The sequence below is a fragment of the Podarcis vaucheri genome (assembly GCF_965113315.1).
Source record: "Podarcis vaucheri genome assembly, chromosome: 8".
In the NCBI taxonomy this organism is placed as follows: Eukaryota; Metazoa; Chordata; class Lepidosauria; order Squamata; family Lacertidae; genus Podarcis; species Podarcis vaucheri.
The window spans coordinates 84649973-84665862 of record NC_138766.1 but is presented as its reverse complement, the minus strand read 5'-3'; the positions used below and the strand labels follow the sequence as shown (position 1 = coordinate 84665862).

Sequence of the window (15890 nt, the reverse complement as noted above, 5' to 3'; positions counted from 1 at the left end):
GCTTAGTAAACTGACCACAGTAGTTTAGTTTTAAATGACTTGGGGGCGTTTAATCTCTCCCAGGATCTGGTTTTGCTTATTATAGAGTAGCTGAAACTCAAAAGCATTTAGAAGGTGGTTATTGCCAGGGGTGGGTGGGTGGGAGAAGCGTTGATGAACGGGTGGTTTATCAGTCATTAAATGCATGCGAGTTTGTCACTATAGTAACTTTATAGAAAACTTCAACTCAGGATTTCAGAATTGCGCTTTGCAGTTCAAGCAAGTCAATGCATACATTAAGGAAACGGGAATTTTCTGTGCTGCACATTTCATACCAAAGAACAGCCATGTTTAACACAGTTGGGGGCTCGCATCCCTGCAGGCAGAGCCTTAAGCAAGGGGGGGCAGTCTTGGTGATTTGTAAGCTGTTGGGAAATTTTATTTTACTTTAAGAGACAGCCTGCCCATTGTACAGAATCAGCCTCCGTGTTTTGGACTGCCAGAATATCAGATTGCAGAGTAGGTGTCTTTTGTTTCGTTTCGTAAATGTCACCCACACCAGAATCTCCCTCCGCACGCTTTAAACTTGCAAGTGGGAGAGGAAAATTCACTAACCCTTTCTCTCCGCACTGTGGGTTTATTCCATAAAAATTATACATCACTTGATTGTAAAAACAAAACCCGAACAAACTTCAAAGCAGTTAACAAAAGGGTATTAAAATCAAGAAAAACTCGGTTGTATTTTAAAACACGCAAAAGTTTTAAAATACTAAAGCAGATTAAAATTGCTTCAGCTTTCCAAACACCTGTAGGTTTGCCTAAACTAGGGCCGCCATACGTCCCGACGTTACCGGGATTTCAAAGGTGAAATTGATGTCTGGGGGGTGGGAGTGGGAATTTGTCTTGGATCTTAGACAACAGAAAAATCCCGGGTTTTTTGGTGCTTTTGTAAAAAAAAAAGAAGCTGAACAAATTTGAAGTTTTCCTTAAAAAAAAGAAGGCAGTAGCAGCTCAACAATTTTGGGGGTTTCCTTTTAAAAAAGCTCAATCATTTTGGGGTCTTCCTAAGCTCAATTTTTTGGGGGGTGTCCTGTTTTTTCCTTTTTGAAATATGGGCAAATTCAAAGCAGATTAATTCGAAACATCTGGGTAGGCTTGCCTAAACAAGAATGCTTTTAGTCAGCACCGGAAAGAGTACAGTGAAGGCACATGCTTGATCTCAATAAGCAGGGACTTCCAAAGCGGCGCACACTAAACGACCAACTTCTTACAAGTGTGGAATGAGTGACTATTATGTGGCACTTGCAGGAAGTGTGCAATCTACAGGAAGCTTCCACCCCCCCCCCTTAATTTTTTTAAGTGAGGGAGCAAGATAAACCCTTTTCGACTTCCTAATTCTGTGCAACCTGACCCTTTCCAATCAGATGCAGCAGAATGACATGGCAGAATTCTGAGATGGTAGAAGAGACTGATACTAGAGCCGTCTTCAAATATCTCAAGGGCTGTCACATGGAAGAGGGGAGCATGCTTGTTTTTTCCTGCTGCGGAGGGTAGGACTCGAACCAAGAAAGGAAAATCTGGCTAAACTTTCTGACAATGAGATCTGTTTGGCAGTGGAACAGACTCCCATGGGAGGTTGTGGATTCTCCTTCCTTGTAGGTTTTTAAGCAGAGGTTGGATGTCCATCTGTCAGGAATGCTTTAGTAAATATTCCTGCACTGCAGTGAGTTGGACTAGATTGGGTTCCTTTCCAACTCTTGAGTATGTATGCATACTCAGTGAGAGGTGTGAGCTTGTTTTTGCCGGGTTACCTTATTTATATTGTCGTTGTTGTTTAGTCGTTTAGTCGTGTCCGACTCTTCGTGACTCCATGGACCAGAGCACGCCAGGCACTCCTGTCTTCCACTGCCTCCCGCAGTTTGGCCAGACTCATGTTCGTAGCTTCGAGAACACTGTCCAGCCATCTCGTCCTCTGTCGTCCCCTTCTTCTTGTGCCCTCAATCTTTTCCAATATCAGGGTCTTTTCCAGGGAGTCTTCTCTTCTCATGAGGTGGCCAAAGTATTGGAGCCTCAGCTTCACGATCTGTCCTTCCAGTGAGCACTCAGGGCTAATTTCCTTAAGAATTGATGCATTTGATCTCCTTGCAGTCCATGGGACTCTCAAGAGTCTCCTCCAGCACCATAATTCAAAAGCATCAATTCTTCTGCGATCAGCCTTCTTTATGTTCCAGCTCTTACTTCCATACATCACTACTGGGAAAACTATGGCTTTAACTATACGGACCTTTGTTGGCAAGGTGATGTCTCTGCTTTTTAAGATGTTGTCTAGGTTTGCCATCGCCTTTCTCCCAAGCAGCAGGCGTCTTTTAATTTCGTGACTGCTGTCACCATCTGCCATGATCATGGAGCCCAAGAAAGTAAAATCTCTCACTGCCTCCTTTTCTTCCCCTTCTATTTGCCAGGAAGTGATGGGAGGTTATTTATATTAGGTCTGCAAATAAATAAATAAATAAAATTACTTTGATCCTATACTACATTGAAATGTTTAAACGTTTCTGATTGTACTTGTGTCTCCCCACCACAGTTGTCATTCTCTCTTGCCACATCAGTGTAGCACGCCACACCCTTTGAAAACCACTGCCCTAACACAAAAGTTCCACTTAAAAACACACAGACAGACTTTTTGCGGTGATGAGCCGAAAAGTGTGGGATGAAGGAATGATCAATGGAAAAATACCCACAAGCAAATCAGGATGAAGAGTGATTGTCGAATAACCACTCCATAAAGACCTGACATGTTGTTGTTTAGTCGTTTAGTCGTGTCCGACTCTTCGTGACCCCATGGACCAGAGCACGCCAAGCACTCCTGTCTTCCACTGCCTCCCGCAGTTTGGTCAGACTCATGTTTGTAGCTTCGAGAACACTGTCCAACAATCTCGTCCTCTGTCGTCCCCTTCTTGTGCCCTCCATCTTTCCCAACATCAGGGTCTTTTCCAGGGAGTCTTCTCTTCTCAGGAGGTGGCCAAAGTCTTGGAGCCTCAGCTTCACAATCTGTCCTTGCAGTGAGCACTCAGGGCTGATTTCCTTAAGAATGGATAGGTTTGATCTTCTTGCAGTCCATGGGACTCTCAAGAGTCTCCTCCAGCACCATAATTCAAAAGCATCAATTGACATAGTCTGACTTTAACCTCTATGCAAGTTTTGTGCAAGCAGAACGGGGTGAAATAGGTCGTCTGTTAATCTAACCTTAAAAGCACAGAGTGTGTGAATCTTTATAAATGTGCCTTCTAGCAATTGGAGTAAATCTGAACCCTAAAAATATCCAGCTTACGTTATATTTGTGTTTCTCTCTCTCTCTCTCTCCCCCCAGAATACATCAACATTCAACAGAGATGTTCTAGTGCAGAGGGACGAGACTACATCTGCCTCCTCTGGATGCTGCAAGGTATGGCCCTGGGTGGAAAGCAACGTGTTGTTTTGGCATATGTGAGATCATGCAGGTGACTCTACGGCAAAGGGGTCATTCCATTGCATGCTCGGTGGTGCAGCCTAAAGTTCAGGCCTGCACTATTTGTGACCCATCGTGCGAGCCTCAGCTCACCAGCCATGTTTTGCACTCCCTCCATTTTTCAATAGTTCCTTGTTGGAAATAAAAACTGGAGGTTTATCGAGCTTCTTGGCAAAGATGGCATTCAGTTTGTGGGCCGCAAGTTGTACAGACGAGAACTGAATCGGCATGTAGATTTCTGAAATGTTTTCCTCTTTGTCATGGTTAGGACTTGACCAAGGTAAGGTAAAGGACCCCCGGATGGTTAAGTCCAGTCAAAGGTGTCTATGGGGTTGTGGCGCTCATCTCGCTTTCAGGCCAAGGGAGCTGGCATTTGTCTACAGACAGCTTTCTGGGTCATGTGGCCAGCAGGACTAAGCCACGTCTGGCACAAGGGAACACCGTGACAGAAACCAGAGTGCACGGAAATGCCGTTTACCTTCCCACTACAGTGGTACCTATTTATCTACTTGCACTGGCGTGCTTTCGAACTGCTAGGTTGGCAGGAACTAGGACAGAGCAAGAGAAGCTCATCCCATCGCGGGGATTCGAACCGCTAACCTTCCGATCGGCAAGCCCAAGAGGCTCAGTGGTTTAGACCACAGCACCACCCACTTGACCCCCTGCAGTGAGGTGGAGCCACCATTTGAATGGCTTTAAAAGAGGACGGGACAAATTCTTGGCCTGATCCAGCAAACTCTTCTTCCATTCATAACACAAAGTTGAAATGATTAAAAAATAAATAAATAAAACTGATCTCAAATGAATCTAATCGGTTTTGAAGGCTTTAGCGAGGAATCAAAACATTTTACAGTGCAGAGCAGGTCAGAGAATGGAAAAAGAAATCCAAGCAGCTGAAACTGGCACAGCCTCTTGCAACCGCCCTGTGCGTTATATTATCACTATTCCCATTGGACAGACTGAGCATGGGAAAATCTGCACACACTGTGCTTGGTATTCTGAATATATATATCCCCAAGTGCCAGGCCTTTCTTCCTCTTTGTGCAGCAAAGGCAAACAAAAGACAGCAAAAAATGTAATAAAGAGAATTGCTGCTTGTTCCAGCAAGAGTCAAGATTTGCAAAAAGGATTTTGGAGCACAGTAAGAGTCGGTTTGAGTTGCCAAATTGCAGCCTTGCCTTGCAGGTTAAGTGTGTGTTGCTGGAACATAGGCTCTTGGAGGCAATGTGTGTTTTGAGCACTGAACATCCCAGGACTTTGACTCGAGGGGGCGGGAAATTGTTGGTTATCTTCCTTGGGGTATTTTCTACTCCTGGACTTGTAAGCAGCTGTCATGCACTTAGCCAAGCCAAGCCTATTTAAGCCGCTGCTCTCTGCTCTAGCACTCTTCATTATCTTTTAAAAAAATACTTCCTGGGAAAGGAAGGGTAGGTGGTTTGTCTGTCCTGACATGAATGGAAGATCCTACGCGGTCTGCATCACTTTGAAATCAACTGGGGCTGCACTGGGACGCGGGTGGTGCTGTGGTCTAAACCACTGAGCCTCTCAGGCTTGCCGATCGGAAGGTTGGTGGTTCGAATCCCCGCGATGGGCTGAGCTCCCGTTGCTCTGTCCCAGCTCCTGCCAACCCAGCAGTTTGAAAGCATGCCAGTGCAAGTAGATAAATAGGTACCACTGTGGCAGGAAGGTAAATGGCATTTCCGTGCACTCTGGCTTCTGTTACGACGTTCCGTTGCGCCAGAAGCTGTTTAGTCATGCTGGCCACATGACCTGGAAAGCTGTCTGCAGACAAACGCTGGCTCCCTTGGCCTGAAGTGAGATGAGCACCGCACCCCGTAGTCGCCTTTGACTGGACTTAACCTTCCAGGGGTCCTTTACATGTCCCCGAGAGTCACTGAAATAGGACAGTCTTGTGATGAGTGATAGCAATTTTCAGTGAGCAGATGTACCCTGGCTGCTCTTAATGCTGTAGACTGATAAATGATTTAGACTCCGTAATGAGGGGAGTGTATTGAAGGGATCTGTAATGAACGGAAGGAAAATAGCCCAGTCGGGAGTGAGGGCATATTGGTAGATGCTCCTACCAAAGTGGGAAAGCACTTCAGTTCTTCCTGGGTTTCAGTTCCCTTGCAGAGAGAAAGCAACACAGGAAGATGCATTATATGTAATCAGACCATTGGTCACCTTGGCTTAGTGTTGTCTATACCAGGGTTTCCCAAACTTGGGTCTTAACCAGGCTGACACAGCTTCGTCCTTATTCATTTCTGTTACGAGATGAATTGGAATCATCCCAAGTGACTTTTTGTCATGTCACTCATTAGAAAGTTTATTTCGGGAAAATCATTCTGCTTTTGAACAAGGCTAGCTGGCTTGATGATAGATTCCTGCTCCTCTCCTTTCCTCCCCTCCCCTCCCCTTCCCTTCCTTTTCCTTTTCCTTTCCTTTTTTAAAAAAAGGAAGAGAAATTAAAATTTCAACCACTTGGCTAGATGATTCAATTTATGAACAGGAGCTAAAATCCTGGGGCCATGAGGTAAAACCATTTGCTCTGGATGACGTCCAGTTGTTGATATGGCCATTGAGGTTTATTCTGCAAGACAGGTGCAAGTTCCTTAACAACTTCATTATTCTCTGCCAAGGCTGCCAATGGGATTTTCTGAGCCAAATACGTTCAGCTGGATATATATATATATATATATATATATATATATATATATATACACACACACACACACCATATATATATATATATATATATATATATATATATATATATATGCAGGTTTTGGTGTCTTCGGGTGTCTTCCCGTGTAAGAGTCGGGGTGTCTGTGCGACGTTTCGACGAGGTCTCACTCGTCATCTTCAGGCTGGTGCTTTCGGCTTCTTGTTACTGGAACAGAGCAGAGTCTGGTGTTTGAGTTCCTATAAATACTGTTGAGGGGTGTGGTGTATAGCCTCCAACGTTCTGGGCAAAGAGGAAGTTCCTAGATTAGTGTGCCTTTTCTTCTTTTGTTCCTTAATTACTTGAGGGATATCTTGGGTGATTTCATGAGTGATATTCAGAATATCACTGGGTGGGTCATTAAGTGTAGATTAGTTGCTAAAGCTTTCGTGTCTTGACCTCTTGAGCTTGTGAAGAGTTTTTCTGAGAAGATGGCTGTGCTGCATTTAGTTGTGCCAAAAGACAAAATCCAGCTGGAAAACCAAGGGGTCTATGAAATACCCTGCAAAGTCTGCCCAGCCACGTACATTGGACAAACAAACAGACGAATAAATGCACGTATCGCAGAACACAAGAATGCCGTCAAAAAAGAAGAAGAAACTTCCTCTCTTTTCCAACACATGAAAGAAACAGGACATGAAATTAATTTTGCAGATTCCAAATTGCTCTTTAACATGGAACATCACCACAAGAGAATAATCATGGAAGCCATCGAGATAGAGAAACACCCTCACAACATGAACAAGCGTGACGACACGTCCCGCCTGCCAGACATCTGGAAATTAGCCCTCCCCACAAAAACCGACACCAGAACCAGAGGCACACAGAACGCCGTCACCAATCAACCACACCAGACCCAAACCCAGACCCTTTCCACAGACATATTACAGACTCCATCCAGTAGCCAAACTATAGTGGCACCTCCGGATGCTGCACCCCCCTGCAATCCCTACACAGATCTGGCTGGCACAAGGCACAAAACCATAGCTCGCCCCTATACACGAAGCCAAGCCAGAGCACAACTAAATGCAGCACAGCCATCTTCTCAGAAAAACTCTTCACAAGCTCAAGAGGTCAAGACACGAAAGCTTTAGCAACTAATCTACACTTAATGACCCACCCAGTGATATTCTGAATATCACTCATGAAATCACCGAAGATATCCCTCAAGTAATTAAGGAACAAAAGAAGAAAAGGCACACTAATCTAGGAACTTCCTCTTTGCCCAGAACGTTGGAGGCTATACACCACACCCCTCAACAGTATTTATAGGAACTCAAACACCAGACTCTGCTCTGTTCCAGTAACAAGAAGCCGAAAGCACCAGCCTGAAGATGACGAGTGAGACCTCGTCGAAACGTCGCACAGACACCCCGACTCTTACACGGGAAGACACCCGAAGACACCAAAACCTGCATTCCTGTACCCGTGAAAATCTACGAAAGCAAATATATATATATATATACACACACACACACACACACACACACCATATATGTGTGTGTGTGTATATGTACATATATACAGATATTTCAAACTATATCCGTAATCAAGGATGTCAGTCATTCATCTAATTCATCAGGAATAGCCAATGAGGTGCCTTTCAGATTCAGATGTTGGAATTTAATTCCCATTATCCCTGACCATTGTCCATGCAGGCTGGGATTGGTGGTACCGGTACTCCTACAACATCTGGAGAGAACCACCTTGGCTATCTCCATCATATGACATATACCAAAAGGGACTGATTCTAATTACATAATCACTTCCACTCAATTTTCCAAAAAATGGCCACACCTATAAATTACCCAACACCATTCCATATGAGTATATCTTTATTCTGATTTATTTCTATATTAGCATGTATTTAAAGTACCAAAGAGTAACACTTTCTACAGAACACTAAAACGATAAAGTATAATAAAGTATAGGATAGAGGAACATAAATACAGTCATTGACTGCAATAATAATTCACTCATAAATGGCATTTTATGTTAGCTGGAAAGGAAGATAGCTATTAATGTCTAATCCATATTTATTCTTCGTAAAGTGACTGAATGTGCCCTGTAACCTTTGCCATTTCTACAGCGTTCCAGATTTTAAGCAACACATTTTCAGTATTGGTGTTTTACTGTCCTTCTAACTACGTAGCAATCAAAATTTAGCAGCTGAGAAGATTCCATACTATTCTTTACAAAACCTTCAAAATATCATAATAACGTCCCAGCAGAAACTAGTGGCGTTGTGTAATTTAGATATAATATAGATTCCTGTGCACCCCCTAAATATGTCCCACGGGTTCCCCTAACCCAAAGCAGATTTAGGGGAGGGCATGGGGGGAGGAGCGAGAGGAAAGTCAGGTTGCCAAATGCAAATCCACCCCCTAACAAAACGAGTGGATTTGATACCTCCCCATCTATCTCAGTTACCAAAGGCAAAGACAGTGTTATTTCTGTTTAAAAACTGCACCCGCTTCTCAAATTAGGCCAGTTGGGTGCTCTTATTTATTTAACCCAGGCTGGCCTAATTAGACCCAGCCTACCATTAGGAAGTGTGGGGCATCCGCCTGAGGTAACAGAAACTAGAAGTGAGAATAAGACGTTGAACTGTTTATGTACCCACCCACCCCAAGTTAGCCTAATGCTCTCAGGTGTGGTGGTTTATAAAGCGTATCAGCGAAGGTAGTTTTCAAATCTCCAGATTTGTGCCTAACTTCCCCCCACGTCTGTTTGTGGAAACAGCGAGGGATTCTGGGAAACTGTCCGCATCATGCGCTAGGGTTCACACTGTGCGCTAGATGCTATCCTAATATTGGCCTTGGCTCCGCGTTTCAAACCTCAAAGGCAAACATCCCTGCAGAAGCTGGCTGGGTGCTCAGGTTGTCTCCTCGTGCTCTGAAGCGGTGCCAAAAGATAAGCTCGGAAGTGCTGCGTTTGCTCATTTTGCGTGGCTGGGAATAAAAAGGCCACTTAATGCAATGCCTTCCGCAATATAAACATCTCAGGCTCTGTAAAGGAAACGTGTCTCCGTTTCTGTCAGCACCACTTCGATGCAACCGGCAGAGGCACGAAGAAAGCCTGGCATCTTTGACCCCCTGCCCCCTGCTTTCCCAAGGTGAAATAAAATAGGGTGCTTGGATGGCTTACTGCCTAAAGAGCATCTGCTTGGAGACACCCTTAAATTGCACCCTTGATAACTCTAGGTCTTGCCTCCATGCATAGACTTATTGAGAGTCTTTTTAGGATATGGTGGATTCCCTCCATCTGCAGTTTGCTCTAGTCGAGTACTGTTAGTTTCCTGTGAAATGCACTTTGTGGATTTTCCAACAAACCACACAACGTTTAGTGAAATTGCCAAGGCTGGGAACCGAGTCTCTGAAGGAGATAAGATAAAAGCAAATGGCATGGGCTGCCAAGGAGAAAAAAAAGAAAACACACTTTATGCCAGTTGTGACAACAGCAAAATCTGAGTGGGGCTTACTTCACGGCAACTGGCTGCCTGGAACATGAGGCTCAGTAGAGTGGGTGGCTTTCGCAAACCAAACTTCGCTGTGAAATTAATGCACAATTACTGCATTCCAGTGTGCATTGCTCTTTTCCAGGACTTATTGAAACCGAGGCCCCGTTTGCACTATGCATTTAACAGTATCATATCATCAGAAACAGCCCTGGCTTCCCTCAAGGAATTATGGGAAATGGAGGGTCAACTTGCACAGACTTGGCCTAAATGCCAGTTTGCCAATAGAGGGGGGAGATAAAAGATCTGGCTCCCCCCCCATAAGTTTTCCCATCCCTGCCATAAGAAAAGCCTTGGTTTCGGCTTTGGGTTAGGCTGGAAAAAAGCTAAGCCGCAACCCTGATTTTGCTAAGTTAAACCGTGGCATATCTCAATTGAGGGGAATGACCAGGAAGATGGAAGCAGCCATGATCTCCTTGAGAAGCCTTCATGCTCAAGTGTTCATGGTTTTGCTTAGTGAGACAACAGACCAGGCCTTTGAATCACATTCCCGTGCACACAGACCAAGTTTCGTTTGGATGTCTTACTGCTCAAGGGAGATGCATTACAAAGGAGAATGCCCTGAGAGGGACGGACAGTTTAAATCCTCTGCTTGGCCCCAAATGGAGCTAAACAAGCCTTCTGATGTTGTATGATGTGCTAGGTTTGTCTGGACCAAAAATCTGAATGGCACTTACATAATGCTTGCATATATTCATTTGTGGGGAGTTTGGGGGGGGGGGCGCAGGGGAGAGAGATGTGAACAGTGAAAACTGTATGCTGACGATAGAGCCTTCCTTTTTGATGGTGGTGGCTGGTCGCCACGATAAACATAGAGGGCATTCTTGTTTCATAGGATCCAAATGAAAATGTTTCTGCTGTTCGTAAGGGATTCATTTCACTGGACACACACACAAACACTCTTCCTAATTCAGCTGTTCCTGAAAAAGTCATAACTAGATATTGATGTCTTCTAGGCAGGCTTACAAAGCTGCAGAGCTCCCTCCTTTTCAATTAGAGAACATAGAAAGCTGTTTTCTACCCAGTCAGGCCACCAGCACACCAACTCAGTATTACGCTCAGCAGCTCTGAAGGGTCTTTCTCAACCCTACCTTGAGATGCTGAGGATTGAACCCAGAGCCAAGCTCCGCATGCGGGGCATGCGCCGCTGCACTACAGCCCTTCCTGCATTGTGTGTCTCTCTATGTGTGTGGCGGGTGGCAGTTCTAAGCTGCAATTCTGGGCCGCATTCTTAAAAATCAGATGCGACACCATGAATACGTGGCGCATTTTTAAGAGTGTACAGCAGCAGTGGGATTGCAGGGGTGGGTTGTGCCCCTGGAGGCTCCTTTCTCGATTCAAATCTCAGCTGCACGAAGGTGATTTTCTTTGGGACCGTAATCAAGGGGATGAATTTGGCTCCGTGTTGTCTTTGCTTGTGTGTTGTTGTTTTTTAATCTACAGTTTGTCTCTCGCACAATTAGCATCCTGCTGGCTTTAAAATGTCAAAACAGGTAGAAAGGTGAGAGGTGTCTGGCCCCAAAGAAGCAGTACTGTAACCTATTGCTTTGCAATAAACAACAACGGACTCCTAACTCCTCAAACCTCTGGGTTTTATTGACATAAACTCAGGAGATAAGCTATTTTTGGCTTACAACATTATGATGGACAAATCTTTTTTCCTCTTCCTCCTCTATGACTCTGCAGCCACAGCAGGCGCTGCGATTCTCCATTGGCTTGACTTCACCCCTGCAGGCGCACTCCGTTGTCTCTTGAGAAAGGCAAGGTGGTGGCAGCTATCTGAGAGGAAGGCCTGCCGGCAACACCGCAAGGTTGTCGTGTTGCATTTGAACAAGGAAAGTGGTATATGAGGGATTCTGCTGAGCATCCCTCCATTCTCCACAGTAGTGCATCTGCTTTGTACACACATGGATTCATTCCCTGGGAATTCCCCAGTAGGGCTAGGATTGCTTCCTGCCTGAAACCCTGAATAGCTGCTGCCGGCCAGTGTTAGCGTTGCCATACGGACATAGCTAGAATACTGTGTCGGAGTGGAAATCGCAAAAAAAGGTCCGGGGAAAATCTGGATGTATGGCAATCCATGTCAGCAATGTCGTTCTTCTTGTGTGATGTTGCAAAAATAATAATAAAAATAATAAAAAAACAACTCCGCCCCCCCTGCCCGCAACCACTTTTGTGTCCCACTTGTTGAAACAATTTGGCAAGCCTTGTCAGTGCAGGCAGCATTGAGCTGAATGGATCAATGGTCTGATGCGGCAAGAAAATGGCCGCCCGAGAGAAGAGCGACTCATATGGCGGAGCTTCTTCCTTCATCCTGGTTTCAGCCATGAGGCGCCATGAGGTAGGCAGGCTTGGGGAAGAGCGACTTCCTGAGCTCATGGCGAAAACTAGCCCTTCGTGACTCCTCTCAGAACAACATTTTTTTTAAAAAACGGGAATGGGGAAACGGGAGGCGGGAGGCACAGGCCAGGCTTTGCTGAGGCCAAGCGAAGAAACAGATACTTTGTTGCTAAAGGGATCTGAGGCGCCGCTCAGGCATTCCGGTGGCCTGAGGCAGGGCCAGGGTGGATATAAACCAAAATAATAATAATAATAATAATAATAATAATAATAATAATTAAATAAATAAATAAAATTTTATTTATACCCCGCCCTTCCTGGTTCAAAAACCAGGCTCAGGGCTGCTAACAACAAATTTAAAACAATTATAAAAGCAGCATAAAATACAGTATAAAAACATACATATAAAATGGGGGCTTGTTTTTTTTTACTTAAATCGGATTTTTTAAAAGTTAAATTGGATTTTTAAAATAAAATGCTTTTGGAGGAAGAATCTTTCTAAAGCTAGTTTCCCATTTAAGTTAACATTATAGCCCGAAGGCTATTCACCAGGAAATAAGGATTTAAGTTTTTCATGTGTGCTAAAACTCAGTTTTTTAAAAAAAAAACCACACACACCAAAAAACCTGTTTAACCACATTAGCTAACAAACATGGATACATACGCTGTAATGTTTTTGTTTTAGTTACCGTACTTTTCCGTCTATAGGACGCCCTCATGTATAAGATGACCCCTATTTTGGGGGGGCCTCAACATTTAGAAAAAAGGGGGGGTTAGCTTTGGGGGAGGATTATTTGGGGGGAATGCCGAAAATCACTCGCCTGCCAGAATGCAGCACGTAACCGCTTGCATTGCAACTGTCGATCGTCGCCATTAGCCCTCCTGATTCTGCTGCCGCAGCCAATAGCTACCCTTGTCGCGGCAAGCGGGAACGTGATTGGCGACAAGGGCAGCTGTCTATTGGCTGCCGCAGCGGAATCAGGAAGGCTAATGGCGGCGATCAGCAGTTGCGACGCGAGCGGTTGCATGCTGCGTTCCGGCGGGTGAGCGATTTTCGGCATCCCCCCCCCAAATGATCAAGCGGCCAATCGCTACTTACAATCTCAGGCTCGCGCCAAAAAAACATTCGCCCGTCTCCCCTAAGCACTACCCGTGTATAAGACAACCCTAAATTTCGAACCTCATTTTTGGGTCAAAAAAGCTCATCTTATACACTGGAAAATACGGTAAATAAATTGTTATTAAGGGAGTGATTATTTACCTCCTTCCAATCAAGTACAGCGGAAAAGTTCTCCAGATGTAAACAGTTAACTTACTGAACCTCACAATAATTTCGTAATTATCTGTTTATTTCTAATAGTATTACCAAATAAGTAATTTTTGATAAGACGGTAAAAACTGCTCTGAAAATTTATTATTCCGAAAACGAAACCTTCATTTGGTTGTAAATATTAAGATTATGCCAGCAAGAATGAGTCTTTCTGTAATAATAATAATAATAATAATTAAATCAAGTCTTACTGACTAGTGATTTAAATCGATTTGATTTAAATCAAATCCACCCTGGGCAGGGCCCTTTGTAAATAGGTACCTCCCTTTTAGATCTGCGGTAATTTACAAGGTAATTTCCAACAACAACAACCCAAATGACTTTGGCTGCGCCGTAGCTCAGGAGAACCGGGGGTGACAGAATGGTGTCTGGACAAGGCCCAGTTGGAGGCTCCGCAAGAGTTGGATCCGGCGTGCCAGCGGCCTTCTCTCCCTGCCTTGCTCAGCACGCCGGTTGAAGGCTGCAGGTAACCCCTCAGCACCACCATAAAAGGAACTACAGTGGTACATTGCTTCTCGAACTTAATCCGTCCCGGAAGTCCGTTCCAAAACCAAAGCGTTCCAAAACCAAGGCGTGCTTTCCCATAGAAAGTAATGCAAAATGGATTAATCCGTTCCAGACTTTTAAAAACAACCCCTAAAACAGCAATCGTAACGTGAATTTTGCTGTCTAACGAGACTATTCATCCATGAAATGAAAGCGATAAACAATGTACTACTGTAGTCACACAGTCAATCAATCAGTAGCCGAACTAAGTTCCACACAGTCACAAAAACAAAGATAAAAGTCGCAGAAACGAAAACGAAAAATAAATGGCAAAAAGACAGACCTCAGCTTACATTCTCAGTTTGCACCATCCAGAAGGCTGGAGATGGATAACAATACATTATATATTCTACTGAGCACCTGAAAAGGAATACTCTGCCCGCAGAACATCCTATCCCTATTTAACAGAAGCCAGCAAAAATGAAACAAAATTTTCACCACTGCCCACACTGGGTATTGTTTTTGCTTGCTACTATGTTATGTGTTTTTATATCCTGAACCGCCCAGTTAACTTAAAAATGAAACTAAAAAATAAATAAAACATGCACATACTTGATCAGATGAAAGTAAACATAAATATCACTAGCAAAGCTGGGAAGAAAGTCTCAGCCTAGCCTTTTTGCTAATACACTAATTATCTGCATGCCGAGAGTTTGAAGTCCATATCGTGATATTGGTTTCATAATTTTTGACCTGGCGATATATCTTGAGTCATTGTGTGTGCGTGAGTTCACACTATGCAACAATCACAATGTGGGAAAAACAGTGCCTCTACATAGCTCCACTGTTATTTCAGACATTGTGATATATCATGACATTTAGCTGGTGATACACGGTGGTACCTCTTGTTGCAGACACGATCTGTTCCGGGGTGCAAACGGCACCCCGAAAAATCCGCAACTAGAGCAGTGCTTCTGCACAGAGTGCGATAGAGCGCTTCTGCACATGTGTGAAGCACGCAGAATGCTTCGGCTGAACACGAAAGTATACAATTCCGGGTTTGCTGCGTCCGCAGGCCGAAAAGACGCAACATGAACCTAATGCAACACGAGGTATGACTGTATTGTGATGTCTTAAGCTTACTCCCCTTGAATTTATATAAACCCCGTTTAAAGCCCACCTAAGTGACCATGACTTTTGTAAGCGAATGCCTTTGCATAATGCCTGATTCTGCCAGTTGTGCAAACAAAATAACCTTTTGAGTTGCTTTCTCTCTTTTTGCTCTGTTCCACTTGGTTCCTGTCCTTACTGTTCCCTCCCCCTTTATTTGCATTATGCTTTCGCTTGCTGTTTTGATGTCATCGGCAGTTGGGACTGGAAACCTCATACCGGCCTGTACTTAAATAGGATACAGTGCTTAATTAATACCCTGATTAATTTTTGATGATTAATTGTTCTCTAATCTTCTGCTGGGCTTATTCTTTCCACACACTCTCACTCCGAGCCGAGGTGATGGATCATCTTGTCAAGGTTGAGGTAGCGCCGAATTGATTAAAATCTATTTCACTGTGCATCTCTTTAGCGAGGGCAGAATTTTCCTGCCTGTTTTTTTTTTTTTAAGCTTTTTGTAATGAATGAGGCCGGGTGTTGTCATTTTTAAGCGACTCTGGCAGAGCCTACATCCCTCAGGGATGGTGCATGAAGAGGCAGAAACTGCTGAGCAAGGAAAATGATAAAGAATTGTAGAGTTGGAAGGGAACTCCAAGGGTCATCTATTCCAGCCCCCTGCAATGCAGACACCTCAACTAAAGTATCCATAACAGATGGCCATCCAACATCTGCATTGGACCATAGGAAAGATCTCTCTGATTGCAACATTCCATCACGCTCTAGTGTGACCAACAAGATGCTAAGACATCAGGCACATGCTCCACAGTAACTGGGAGTAGGACTGCCCTTGTTCTGTGTTGAGATGTGTCAGGCACTCTGCACTTTCCGGAAACAAAGA

At 44.2% G+C, this 15890-nt stretch overlaps 1 protein-coding gene and 1 long non-coding RNA gene across 4 annotated transcripts in view; one reads left to right on the top strand and one right to left on the bottom strand.

Annotated features, from left to right (window-relative positions):
- LOC309539686 overlaps positions 1–12960 on the bottom strand; it is a 28126-nt gene extending 15166 nt beyond the window's left edge. Inside the window, exon 1 of the long non-coding RNA XR_014222952.1 lies at positions 12888–12960. This is a non-coding gene — a long non-coding RNA (uncharacterized lncRNA). The remainder of the gene's footprint in view (positions 1–12887) is intronic.
- The window catches only part of ST3GAL1 (ST3 beta-galactoside alpha-2,3-sialyltransferase 1), a 118969-nt gene that overhangs the window by 42515 nt on the left and 60564 nt on the right, over positions 1–15890 (top strand). For 2 of the 3 annotated variants that reach the window (XM_082235845.1, XM_082235846.1), the window contains exon 2: positions 3350–3424. The gene's annotated coding sequence lies outside the window, so the exon portion shown is untranslated. Of the gene's footprint in view, positions 1–3349; positions 3425–11984; positions 12068–15890 lie in introns of those variants that run through there. The other variant, XM_082235847.1, reaches the window with a different exon arrangement.